Genomic DNA, 12,741 nt, shown 5'->3' with positions numbered 1-12,741 from the left:
CCAAGGATACAACAGTTACTAAACAGAGGTTCAATGACATGCTTGTAACACTTAACTAACATCTACTTCATTTATATTATACAACTACCACCTCATACAAAGATACAACAAATACTAAAGAGAGGTTCAATGACATGCTTGTAACACTTAATTTATAACTAACATCTACTTCATTTATATTATACAGCTACCACCTCATCCAAGGATACAACAGTTACTAAAGAGAGGTTCAATGACATGCTTGTAACACTTAATTTATAACTAACATCTACTTCATTTATATTATACAGCTACCACCTCATCCAAGGATACAACAGTTACTAAAGAGAGGTTCAATGACATGCTTGTAACACTTAATTTATAACTAACATCTACTTCATTTATATTATACAGCTACCACCTCATCCATGGATACACCAGTCACTAAAGAGAGGTTCAATGACATGCTTGTAACACTTAATTTATAACTAACATCTACTTCATTTATATTATACAGCTACCACCTCATCCAAGGATACAACAGTTACTAAAGAGAGGTTCAATGACATGCTTGTAACACTTAATTTATAACTAACATCTACTTTATTTATATTATACAGCTACTACCTCATCCATTGATACAACAGTCACTAAAGAGAGGTTCAATGACATGCTTGTAACACTTAATTTATAACTAACATCTACTTTATTTATATTATACAGCTACTACCTCATCCATTGATACAACAGTCACTAAAGAGAGGTTCAATGACATGCTTGTAACACTTAATTTATAACTAACATCTACTTCATTTATATTATACAGCTACCACCTCATCCAAGGATACAACAGTTACTAAAGAGAGGTTCAATGCCATGCTTGTTACACTTAATTTATAACTAACATCTACTTCATTTATATTATACAGCTACCACCTCATCCAAGGTGACACAGTCACTAAAGAGAGGTTCAATGACATGCTTGTAACACTTAATTTATAACTAACATCTACTTCATTTATATTATACAGCTACCACCTCATCCAAGGATACAACAGTTACTAAAGAAGAGCGGTTCAATGACATGCTTGTAACACTTAATTTATAACTAACATCTACTTCATTTATATTATACAGCTACCACCTCATCCAAGGTGACACAGTCACTAAAGAGAGGTTCAATGACATGCTTGTAACACTTAATTTATAACTAACATCTACTTCATTTATATTATACAGCTACCACCTCATCCAAGGATACAACAGTTACTAAAGAAGAGCGGTTCAATGACATGCTTGTAACACTTAATTTATAACTAACATCTACTTTATTTATATTATACAGCTACCACCTCATCCAAGGATACAACAGTTACTAAAGAAGAGCGGTTCAATGACATGCTTGTAACACTTAATTTATAACTAACATCTACTTTATTTATATTATACAGCTACCACTTCATCCAAGGATACAACAGTTACTAAAGAAGAGCGGTTCAATGAAATGCTTGTTGCATTTCATAAAAAAATAGGAAAAGGTAGTGTAACAATCATGCTTGATTATAAATACTTGATTTTCTGATTTTTTGTAAGGTTGACGTCATCGAAACATTTAATTTTGAAATAACTGAAATAAGATGGCATGCATGTCAAACACTTTGATGTTTATTTTATGGTCTGTTTAATACAGGCTTATACTTATTAGGAAATATACGTTAATTAATTTACTGAACATTTTTTGTTATAAACTTTCTAGTGTGTGTGTTGATGCAATATGAATAATTTTTCACTTTGATCTTTTACAGATGAATTGACATTATTGCAGCAATATTGTCGTGATGTTCATATACCGAAAGGAACATTAGAGACAAAGAAAAATGCATATGAAATATTTGTATGTTTGAAAGAGCTTGGTAAAATCACAATTGAGGACACCAAATTGTTGGAAGAACTGTTGGAGAAAATTGGTAGAACAGATCTGGTGAAAGTTGTGGAGCAGTATCACCAAGGATAACAGGAGGTAAATATAGTCTCTGATATTCGAAAATTATGGAAAGTCATTTTAGTTCAAGTCTAATATTTAGTACTTTTTTTCATAAATGCATACAATTATAATAATTTAGATTACAAGATATAACCATGGGATTATGTATTGTTACTATAAAGTTTACATTCATACACAGTATTGTCCATAATTGTTTTAGTTGATAATTATATTAAATATTAACACCTCTGAAAATCTACGATACATAAACTTGTCAGACTCGTGTACAAGTGTAGAATATGATACTTGGATGTAAAGGGTAATTTTTATACAATATGAAAATACATAATTTAGTTTAAACCTATTTCAATTATATTAAAAATATCATCGTGAATGTTTATTCATGTTTCAGGTTGATAGAACTACATCATGCAATATTGAAAAGATGTTTGTAAATATTACATCTCACTGCATGGATTGTATATTGGTTGCTATGCAACAAGACTGGGAGCTCACTGGATGGACATGCTGGAATTATGGAACATCCACCAATCATAACCTACTAGAATTAAAAAGGAGCCGCAGTCTTTATTATTTCAATAATATTCAGAAAATTTAAAAACTTGTTATTTTGAATGTGTGTAACTCACTAAAATTAGAAAAAATAAACCAGTCTTTATTATTTCAATAATATTCAGAAAATTAAAAAAACTGGTTATTTTGAATTTGTGTAACTCACTAGTATTAGAAAAAATAAACCAGTCTTTATTATTTCAATAATATTCAGAAAATTGAAAAACTTGTTATTTTGAATTTGTGTACCTCACTAGAATTAGAAAAAATAAACCAGTCTTTATTATTTCAATAATATTCAGAAAATTTAAAAAACTTGTTATTTTGAATTTGTGTAACTCACTAAAATTAGAAAAAATAAACCAGTCTTTATTATTTTAATAATATTCAGAAAATTGAAAAACTTGTTATTTTGAATTTGTGTAACTCACTAGAATTAAAAAAAACAGTCTTTATTATTTCAATAATATTCTGAAAATTGAAAAACTTGTTATTTTGAATTTGTGTACCTCACTAGAATTAGAAAAAATAAACCAGTCTTTATTATTTCAATAATATTCAGAAAATTTAAAAAACTTGTTATTTTGAATTTGTGTAACTCACTAAAATTAGAAAAAATAAACCAGTCTTTATTATTTTAATAATATTCAGAAAATTGAAAAACTTGTTATTTTGAATTTGTGTAACTCACTAGAATTAAAAAAAACAGTCTTTATTATTTCAATAATATTCTGAAAATTGAAAAACTTGTTATTTTGAATTTGTGTAACTCACTAGAATTAAAAAAAACAGTCTTTATTATTTCAATAATATTCAGAAAATTAAAAAACTTGTTATTTTGAATTTGTGTAACTCACTAAAATTAAAAAAAATAAATCAGTCTCTGTTATTACAGTCATATTCAGAAAATTTTGTAAAAGTGGTCAATTTGAAACTTTTTTATGACGTTTTGATAGATTGTTTACTTATTGTATTTAGTAGTGGCAACTTTGCAAGGCTATAATCGTGAAACACATCCCTGGTAATCATGTGATCGTACCAATATCTGCAGTGATTGGCTGATCGCATGTTTACTCGGCCACGCCTTAGAGACTTGACTTTTAAGAGAGTTTGTAACTTTTTGCAAGAGAAGGAGAAGTGTGAGAGTACTCTACAGCGAGGGGTTACCTCAGCTGACTGATTGTAAGAATAAAGTTGGACTATCTGTAATGAACTAATGTGTATTGCTTTGGGTTGAATCTGGTATCTCTACGTGTAAGTGTTATCAACATCAAGTCTTACTGTCAAATTCTGTGTGCTAGGGAGCCCATATGGAAAGATGGATTTGTCAGTTGTCTTGTCTTGTATCTTTACATTTTCACAATTGACTCCCTAGACCACATAGTTTGACAGCAAGACTTGATGACGATATCGAGTCATGATTCTGTGGTCCAGGGAGCCAGTTGAGTTGGATACTCACCTCCTCACAATGCAAATCTTGTCTGCTTTATTTGCTGTGAGTGGTATGTCAGCAGCTGATTATGTGGTCCAGGGAGCCAGTTGAGTGAGATATTCACTTCCTCACATTGCAAATCTTGTCTGCTTTATTTGCTATGAGTGGCATGTCATCGGCTGATTATGTGGTCCAGGGAGCCAGTTGAATGAGATATTCACCTCCTCACATTCCAAATCTTGTCTGCTTTATTTGCTATGAGTGGCATGTCAGCTGCTGATTCTGTGGTGCAGTGAGCCAGTTGAGTGAGATATTCACTTCCTCACATTGCAAATCTTGACTGCTTTATCTGCTGTGAGTGACATGTCAGTGACTAACACTGGTCCAGGGAGCCAGTTGAGTGGAATATTCACCTTCTCACATTGCAAATCTTGTCTGATTTATTTGTCAATTATAACCACAGGCTGCGTTACTTCCGGTTTAGGGTCCACATATTTTGGTGCAGGTTCTATTCACGTCTTCTCAATGTCATGCATGTTTTCTAAGTCATGGTGTATAGGATCTTTGGATGACTCGTAACGTTATGAAGCAATAAAATATTTACATCGCTTTGAACTTCAGATGACCTCGTAATGTACCTAAGCAATAACATATTTACATCGCTTTGAACTTTAGATGACCCTGTAACGTAACCAAGCAAGAAAATATTTACATCACTTTGAACTTTAGATGACCCCGTAACGCGATGAAGCAATAAAATATTTACATCACTTAGAACTTTAGATGACCCCGTAACGTAACGAAGCAATAAAATATTTACATCGCTTTGAACTTTAGATGACCCCGTAATGTAACGAAGCAATAAAATATTTACATTGCTTTGAACTTTAGATGACCCCATAATGTAACGAAGTAATAAAATATTGACATCGCTTTGAACTTTAGATGATCCCATAATGTAACAAAATAATAAAATATTTACATCGCTTTGAACATTAGATAATCCCATAACGTAACGAAGCAATAAAATATTTACATCGCTTTGAACTTTTGATGACTCCGTAATGTAATGAAGAAATAAAATATTTACATCGCTTTGAACTTTAGATGACCCCATAACGTAACGAAGCAATAAAATATTTACATCGCTTTGAACTTTAGATGACTCCGTAATGTAATGAAGAAATAAAATATTTACATTGCTTTGAACTTTAGATGACCCCATAACGTAACAAAACAATAAAATATTTACATCGCTTTGAACTTTAGATGACCCATGACGTAACCACGCAATAAAATATTTACAGCACTTTGAACCTTAGATGACCCATGACGTAACGAAGCAATAAAATATTTACATTGCTTTGAACTTTAGATGACCCCATAACGTAATGAAGAAATAAAATATTTACATTGCTTTGAACTTTAGATGACCCCATAACGTAACGAAGCAATAAAATATTTACATTGCTTTGAACTTTATATGACCCCCATAACGTAACGAAGCAATAAAATATTTACATTGCTTTGAAATTTAGATGACTCCGTAATGTAATGAAGCAATAAAATATTTACATTGCTTTGAACTTTAGATGACCCCATAACGTAATGAAGCAATAAAATAATTACATTGCTTTGAACTTTAGATTGACCCCATAACGTAACGAAGCAATAAAATATTTACATTGCTTTGAACTTTAGATGACCTCATAACGTAATGAAGCAATAAAATATTTACATTGCTTTGAACTTTAGATGACTTCGTAATGTAATGAAGCAATAAAATATTTACATTGCTTTGAACTTTAGATGACTCCGTAACTTGACGAAGCAATAAAATATTTACACCACTTTGAACTTTAGATGACCCATGACGTAACGAACCAATACAATATTTACATCGCTTTAAACTTTAGATGACCCTGTAACGTAACGAAGCAATAAAATATTTACATCACTTTGAACTTTAGATGACCCCATAAACGTAACGAAGCAATAAAATATTTACATTGCTTTGAACTTTAGATGACCCCATAACGTAATGAAGCAATAAAATATTTACATTGCTTTGAACTTTAGATGGCCCCGTAACCTAATGCAACAATAAATTATTTACATCGCTTTGAACTTTAGATGATCCAGTAACGTAGCGAAGCAATAAAATATTTACATCGCTTTGAACTTTAGATGACCCCGTAAAGTAACGAAGCAATAAAATATTTACATTGCTTTGAACTTTAGATGACCCTGTAACGTAATAACGCAATGAAATATTTACACCACTTTGAACTTTAGATGACCCATGACGTAACCACGCAATAAAATATTTACACCACTTTGAACTTTAGATGACCCATGACGTAATGAAGCAATACAATATTTACATCGCTTTGAACTTTAGATGACTTCGTAATGTAATGAAACAATAAAATATTTACATCGCTTTGAAATTTAGATGACCCTGTAACGTAATGAAGCAATAAAATATTTACATCGTTTTGAACTTTAGATGACCCCGTAACGTAACAAAGCAATAAAATATTTACATCGCTTTGAACTTTAGATGATCCCATAATGTAACAAAACAATAAAATATTTACATCGCTTTGAACTTTAGATGATCCCATAATGTAACAAAACAATAAAATATTTACATTTCTTTGAACTTTAGATGACCCATAACGTAATGAAGCAATAACATTTTTACATCGCTTTGAACTTTAGATGACTCTGTGATGTAATGAACAAATAAAATATTTACATTGCTTTGAACTTTAGATGACCCCATAACGTATCGAAGCAATAAAATATTTACATTGCTTTGAACTTTATATGACCCCATAACGTAACGAAGCAATAGAATATTGACATCGCCTTGAAATTTAGATGACTCCGTAATGTAATGAAGCAATAAAATATTTACATTGCTTTGAACTTTAGATGACCCCATAACATAATGAAGCAATAAAATATTTACATTGTTTTGAACTTTAGATTGACCCCATAACGTAACGAAGCAATAAAATATTTACATCACTTTGAACTTTCGATGACCCCATAACGTAACGAAGCAATAAAATATTTACATTGCTTTGAACTTTAGATGACCCCATAACGTAATGAAGCAATAAAATATTTACATTGCTTTGAACTTTAGATGACCCCATAAAGTAACAGCAATAAAATATTTACATTGCTTTGAACTTTAGATGACCTCATAACGTAACGAAGCAATAAAATATTTACATTGCTTTGAACTTTAGATGACCCCATAACGTAACGAAGCAATAAAATATTTACATTGCTTTGAACTTTAGATGACCCCGTAACTTGATGAAGCAATAAAATATTTACATCGCTTTGAACTTTAGATGACCCTGTAATGTAACAAAACAATAAAATATTTACATTGCTTTGAACTTTAGATGACCCATGACGTAACCACGCAATACAATATTTACACCACTGTGAACCTTAGATGACCCATGACGTAACGAAGCAATACAATATTTACATCGCTTTAAACTTTAGATGACCCCATAACGTAATGAAGCAATAAAATATTTACATTGCTTTGAACTTTAGATGACCCCATAATGTAACGAAGCAATAAAATATTTACATTGCTTTGAACTTTAGATGACCCCATAAAGTAATGAAGCAATAAAATATTTACATTGCTTTGAACTTTAGATGACCCCATGATGTAACAAAGCAATAAAATATTAACATCGCTTTGAACTTTAGATGAACCCATAATGTAACGAAGCAATAAAATATTGACATCACTTTGAACTTTAGATGACCCGTTACGTAATAAAGCAATAAAATATTTACTTCGCTTTGAACTTTAGATGACCCCGTTACATAATAAAGCAATAAAATATTTACATCACTTTGAACTTTAGATGACCCTGTAACGTAACGAAGCAATACAAAATTTACATCGCTTTGAACTTTAGATGACCCTGTAATGTAATAACGCAATAAAATATTTACACCACTTTGAACTTTAGATGACCCATGACGTAACCACACAATAAAATATTTACACCACTTTGAACTTTAGATGACCCATGACGTAAAAGCAATACAATATTTACATCGCTTTGAACTTTAGATGACCCCCATAATATAATGAAGCAATAAAATATTTACATTGCTTTGAACATTAGATGACTCCGTAATGTAATGAAGCAATAAAATATTTACATTGCTTTGAACTTTAGATGACCCCATAACGTAACTTAGCAATAAAATATTTACATTGCTTTGAACTTGAGATGACCCCGTAACGTAACGAAGCAATAATATATTTACATCACTTTGAACTTTAGATGACCCTGTAACATAACGAAGCAATAAAATATTTACATTGCTTTGAACTTTAGATGACCCCATAACGTAACGAAGCAATACAATATTTACATCACTTTGAACTTTAGATGACCTTGTAACGTAACGAAGCAATAAAATATTTACATTGCTTTGAACTTTAGATAACCCCGTAACGTAACGAAGCAATAAAATATTTACATTGCTTTGAACTTTAGATGACCCCATAACATAACAAAGCAATAAAATATTTACATCACTTTGAAATTTAGATGACTCCGTAATGTAATGAAGCAATAAAATATTTACATTGCTTTGAACTTTAGATTGACCCCATAACGTAATGAAGCAATACAATATTTACATTGCTTTGAACTTTAGATGACCCCGTAACGTAACGAAGCAATAATATATTTACATCGCTTTGAACTTTAGATGACCCTGTAACATAACGAAGCAATAAAATATTTTCATTGCGTTGAACTTTAGATGACCCCATAACGTAACGAAGCAATAATATATTTACATCACTTTGAACTTTAGATGACCCTGTAACGTAACAAAGCAATAAAATATTTACATTGCTTTGAACTTTAGATAACCCCGTAACGTAATGAAGCAATAATATATTTACATCACTTTGAACTTTAGATGACCCTGTAATGTAATAACGCAATAAAATATTTACACCACTTTGAACTTTAGCTGACCCATGACGTAACCACGCAATAAAATATTTACACCACTTTGAACTTTAGATGACCCATGACGTAAAAGCAATACAATATTTACATCGCTTTAAACTTTAGATGACCCCATAACGTAATGAAGCAATAAAATATTTACATTGCTTTGAACTTTAGATGGCCCTGTAACGTAATGTAACAATAAATTATTTACATCGCTTTGAACATTAGATGATCCAGTAACGTAATGAAGCATACAATATTTACATTACTTTGAACTTTAGATGACCCTGTAACGTAATGAAGCAATACAATATGTATATCGCTTTGAACTTTAGAGGACCCATGACGTAGTAAAGCAATAATATATTTACATCGCTTTGAACTTTAGATGACCCCATAATATAATGAAGCAATAAAATATTTACATTGCTTTGAACTTTAGATGACTCCGTAACGTAACGAAGCAATAATATATTTACATCACTTTGAACTTTAGATGACCCTGTAACGTAACAAAGCAATAAAATATTTACATTGCTTTGAACTTTAGATGACCCCATAACGTAACGAAGCAATAATATATTTACATCACTTTGAACTTTAGATGACCCTGTAACGTAACGAAGCAATAAAATATTTACATCGCTTTGAACTTTAGATGACCCCATAACGTAACGAAGCAATAAAATATTGACATCACTTTGAACTTTAGATGACCCCATAACGTAACGAAGCAATAAAAAATTTACATTGCTTTGAACTTTAGATGGCCCCATAAAGTAACAGAGCAATAAAATATTTACATTGCTTTGAACTTTAGATGACCCCATAACGTAACGAAGCAATAAAATATTTACATCGCTTCGAACTTTAGATGATCTCTTAACGTAACGAAACAATAAAATATTGACATCACTTTGAACTTTAGATGACCCCATAACGTAACGAAGCAATAAAATATTTACTTTGCTTTGAACTTTAGATGACCCCCATAACGTAACGAAGCAATAAAATATTTACATCACATACATACGATATCCAAGTACATTTTGTCTTGTATACAATGTTACGTTCATTGCTGGAAAGTCAGTTAATGAGTATTTTGGAGTGTTGTGCAATAAAATATTTACATCACTTTGAACTTTAGATGACCCCATAAAGTAATGAAGCAATAAAATATTTACATTGCTTTGAACTTTAGATGACCCCATGATGTAACAAAGCAATAAAATATTAACATCGCTTTGAACTTTAGATGAACCCATAATGTAACGAAGCAATAAAATATTGACATCACTTTGAACTTTAGATGACCCCGTTACGTAATAAAGCAATAAAATATTTACTTCGCTTTGAACTTTAGATGACCCCGTTACATAATAAAGCAATAAAATATTTACATCACTTTGAACTTTAGATGACCCTGTAACGTAACGAAGCAATACAAAATTTACATCGCTTTGAACTTTAGATGACCCTGTAATGTAATAACGCAATAAAATATTTACACCACTTTGAACTTTAGATGACCCATGACGTAACCACACAATAAAATATTTACACCACTTTGAACTTTAGATGACCCATGACGTAAAAGCAATACAATATTTACATCGCTTTGAACTTTAGATGACCCCATAATATAATGAAGCAATAAAATATTTACATTGCTTTGAACATTAGATGACTCCGTAATGTAATGAAGCAATAAAATATTTACTTTGCTTTGAACTTTAGATGACCCCCATAACGTAACGAAGCAATAAAATATTTACATCACATACATACGATATCCAAGTACATTTTGTCTTGTATACAATGTTACGTTCATTGCTGGAAAGTCAGTTAATGAGTATTTTGGAGTGTTGTGCAATAAAATATTTACATCACTTTGAACTTTAGATGACCCCGTAAAGTAATGAAGCAATAAAATATTTACATTGCTTTAAACTTTAGATGACCCCATAACGTAATGAAGCAATAAAATATTTACATTGCTTTGAACTTTAGATGGCCCTGTAACGTAATGTAACAATAAATTATTTACATCGCTTTGAACATTAGATGATCCAGTAACGTAATGAAGCATACAATATTTACATTACTTTGAACTTTAGATGACCCTGTAACGTAATGAAGCAATACAATATGTATATCGCTTTGAACTTTAGAGGACCCATGACGTAGTAAAGCAATAATATATTTACATCGCTTTGAACTTTAGATGACCCCATAATATAATGAAGCAATAAAATATTTACATTGCTTTGAACTTTAGATGACTCCGTAACGTAACGAAGCAATAATATATTTACATCACTTTGAACTTTAGATGACCCTGTAACGTAACAAAGCAATAAAATATTTACATTGCTTTGAACTTTAGATGACCCCATAACGTAACGAAGCAATAATATATTTACATCACTTTGAACTTTAGATGACCCTGTAACGTAACGAAGCAATAAAATATTTACATCGCTTTGAACTTTAGATGACCCCATAACGTAACGAAGCAATAAAATATTGACATCACTTTGAACTTTAGATGACCCCATAACGTAACGAAGCAATAAAAAATTTACATTGCTTTGAACTTTAGATGGCCCCATAAAGTAACAGAGCAATAAAATATTTACATTGCTTTGAACTTTAGATGACCCCATAACGTAACGAAGCAATAAAATATTTACATCGCTTCGAACTTTAGATGATCTCTTAACGTAACGAAACAATAAAATATTGACATCACTTTGAACTTTAGATGACCCCATAACGTAACGAAGCAATAAAATATTTACTTTGCTTTGAACTTTAGATGACCCCCATAACGTAACGAAGCAATAAAATATTTACATCACATACATACGATATCCAAGTACATTTTGTCTTGTATACAATGTTACGTTCATTGCTGGAAAGTCAGTTAATGAGTATTTTGGAGTGTTGTGCAATAAAATATTTACATCACTTTGAACTTTAGATGACCCCATAAAGTAATGAAGCAATAAAATATTTACATTGCTTTGAACTTTAGATGACCCCATGATGTAACAAAGCAATAAAATATTAACATCGCTTTGAACTTTAGATGAACCCATAATGTAACGAAGCAATAAAATATTGACATCACTTTGAACTTTAGATGACCCCGTTACGTAATAAAGCAATAAAATATTTACTTCGCTTTGAACTTTAGATGACCCCGTTACATAATAAAGCAATAAAATATTTACATCACTTTGAACTTTAGATGACCCTGTAACGTAACGAAGCAATACAAAATTTACATCGCTTTGAACTTTAGATGACCCTGTAATGTAATAACGCAATAAAATATTTACACCACTTTGAACTTTAGATGACCCATGACGTAACCACACAATAAAATATTTACACCACTTTGAACTTTAGATGACCCATGACGTAAAAGCAATACAATATTTACATCGCTTTGAACTTTAGATGACCCCATAATATAATGAAGCAATAAAATATTTACATTGCTTTGAACATTAGATGACTCCGTAATGTAATGAAGCAATAAAATATTTACTTTGCTTTGAACTTTAGATGACCCCCATAACGTAACGAAGCAATAAAATATTTACATCACATACATACGATATCCAAGTACATTTTGTCTTGTATACAATGTTACGTTCATTGCTGGAAAGTCAGTTAATGAGTATTTTGGAGTGTTGTGCAATAAAATATTTACATCACTTTGAACTTTAGATGACCCCATA

This window comes from Saccoglossus kowalevskii, chromosome 20 (genome assembly GCF_978046115.1).
Source record: "Saccoglossus kowalevskii chromosome 20, keSacKowa6.1, whole genome shotgun sequence".
In the NCBI taxonomy this organism is placed as follows: Eukaryota; Metazoa; Hemichordata; class Enteropneusta; family Harrimaniidae; genus Saccoglossus; species Saccoglossus kowalevskii.
The sequence above is the reverse complement of the archived record's forward strand: the minus strand, read 5'-3'. Positions refer to the sequence as shown.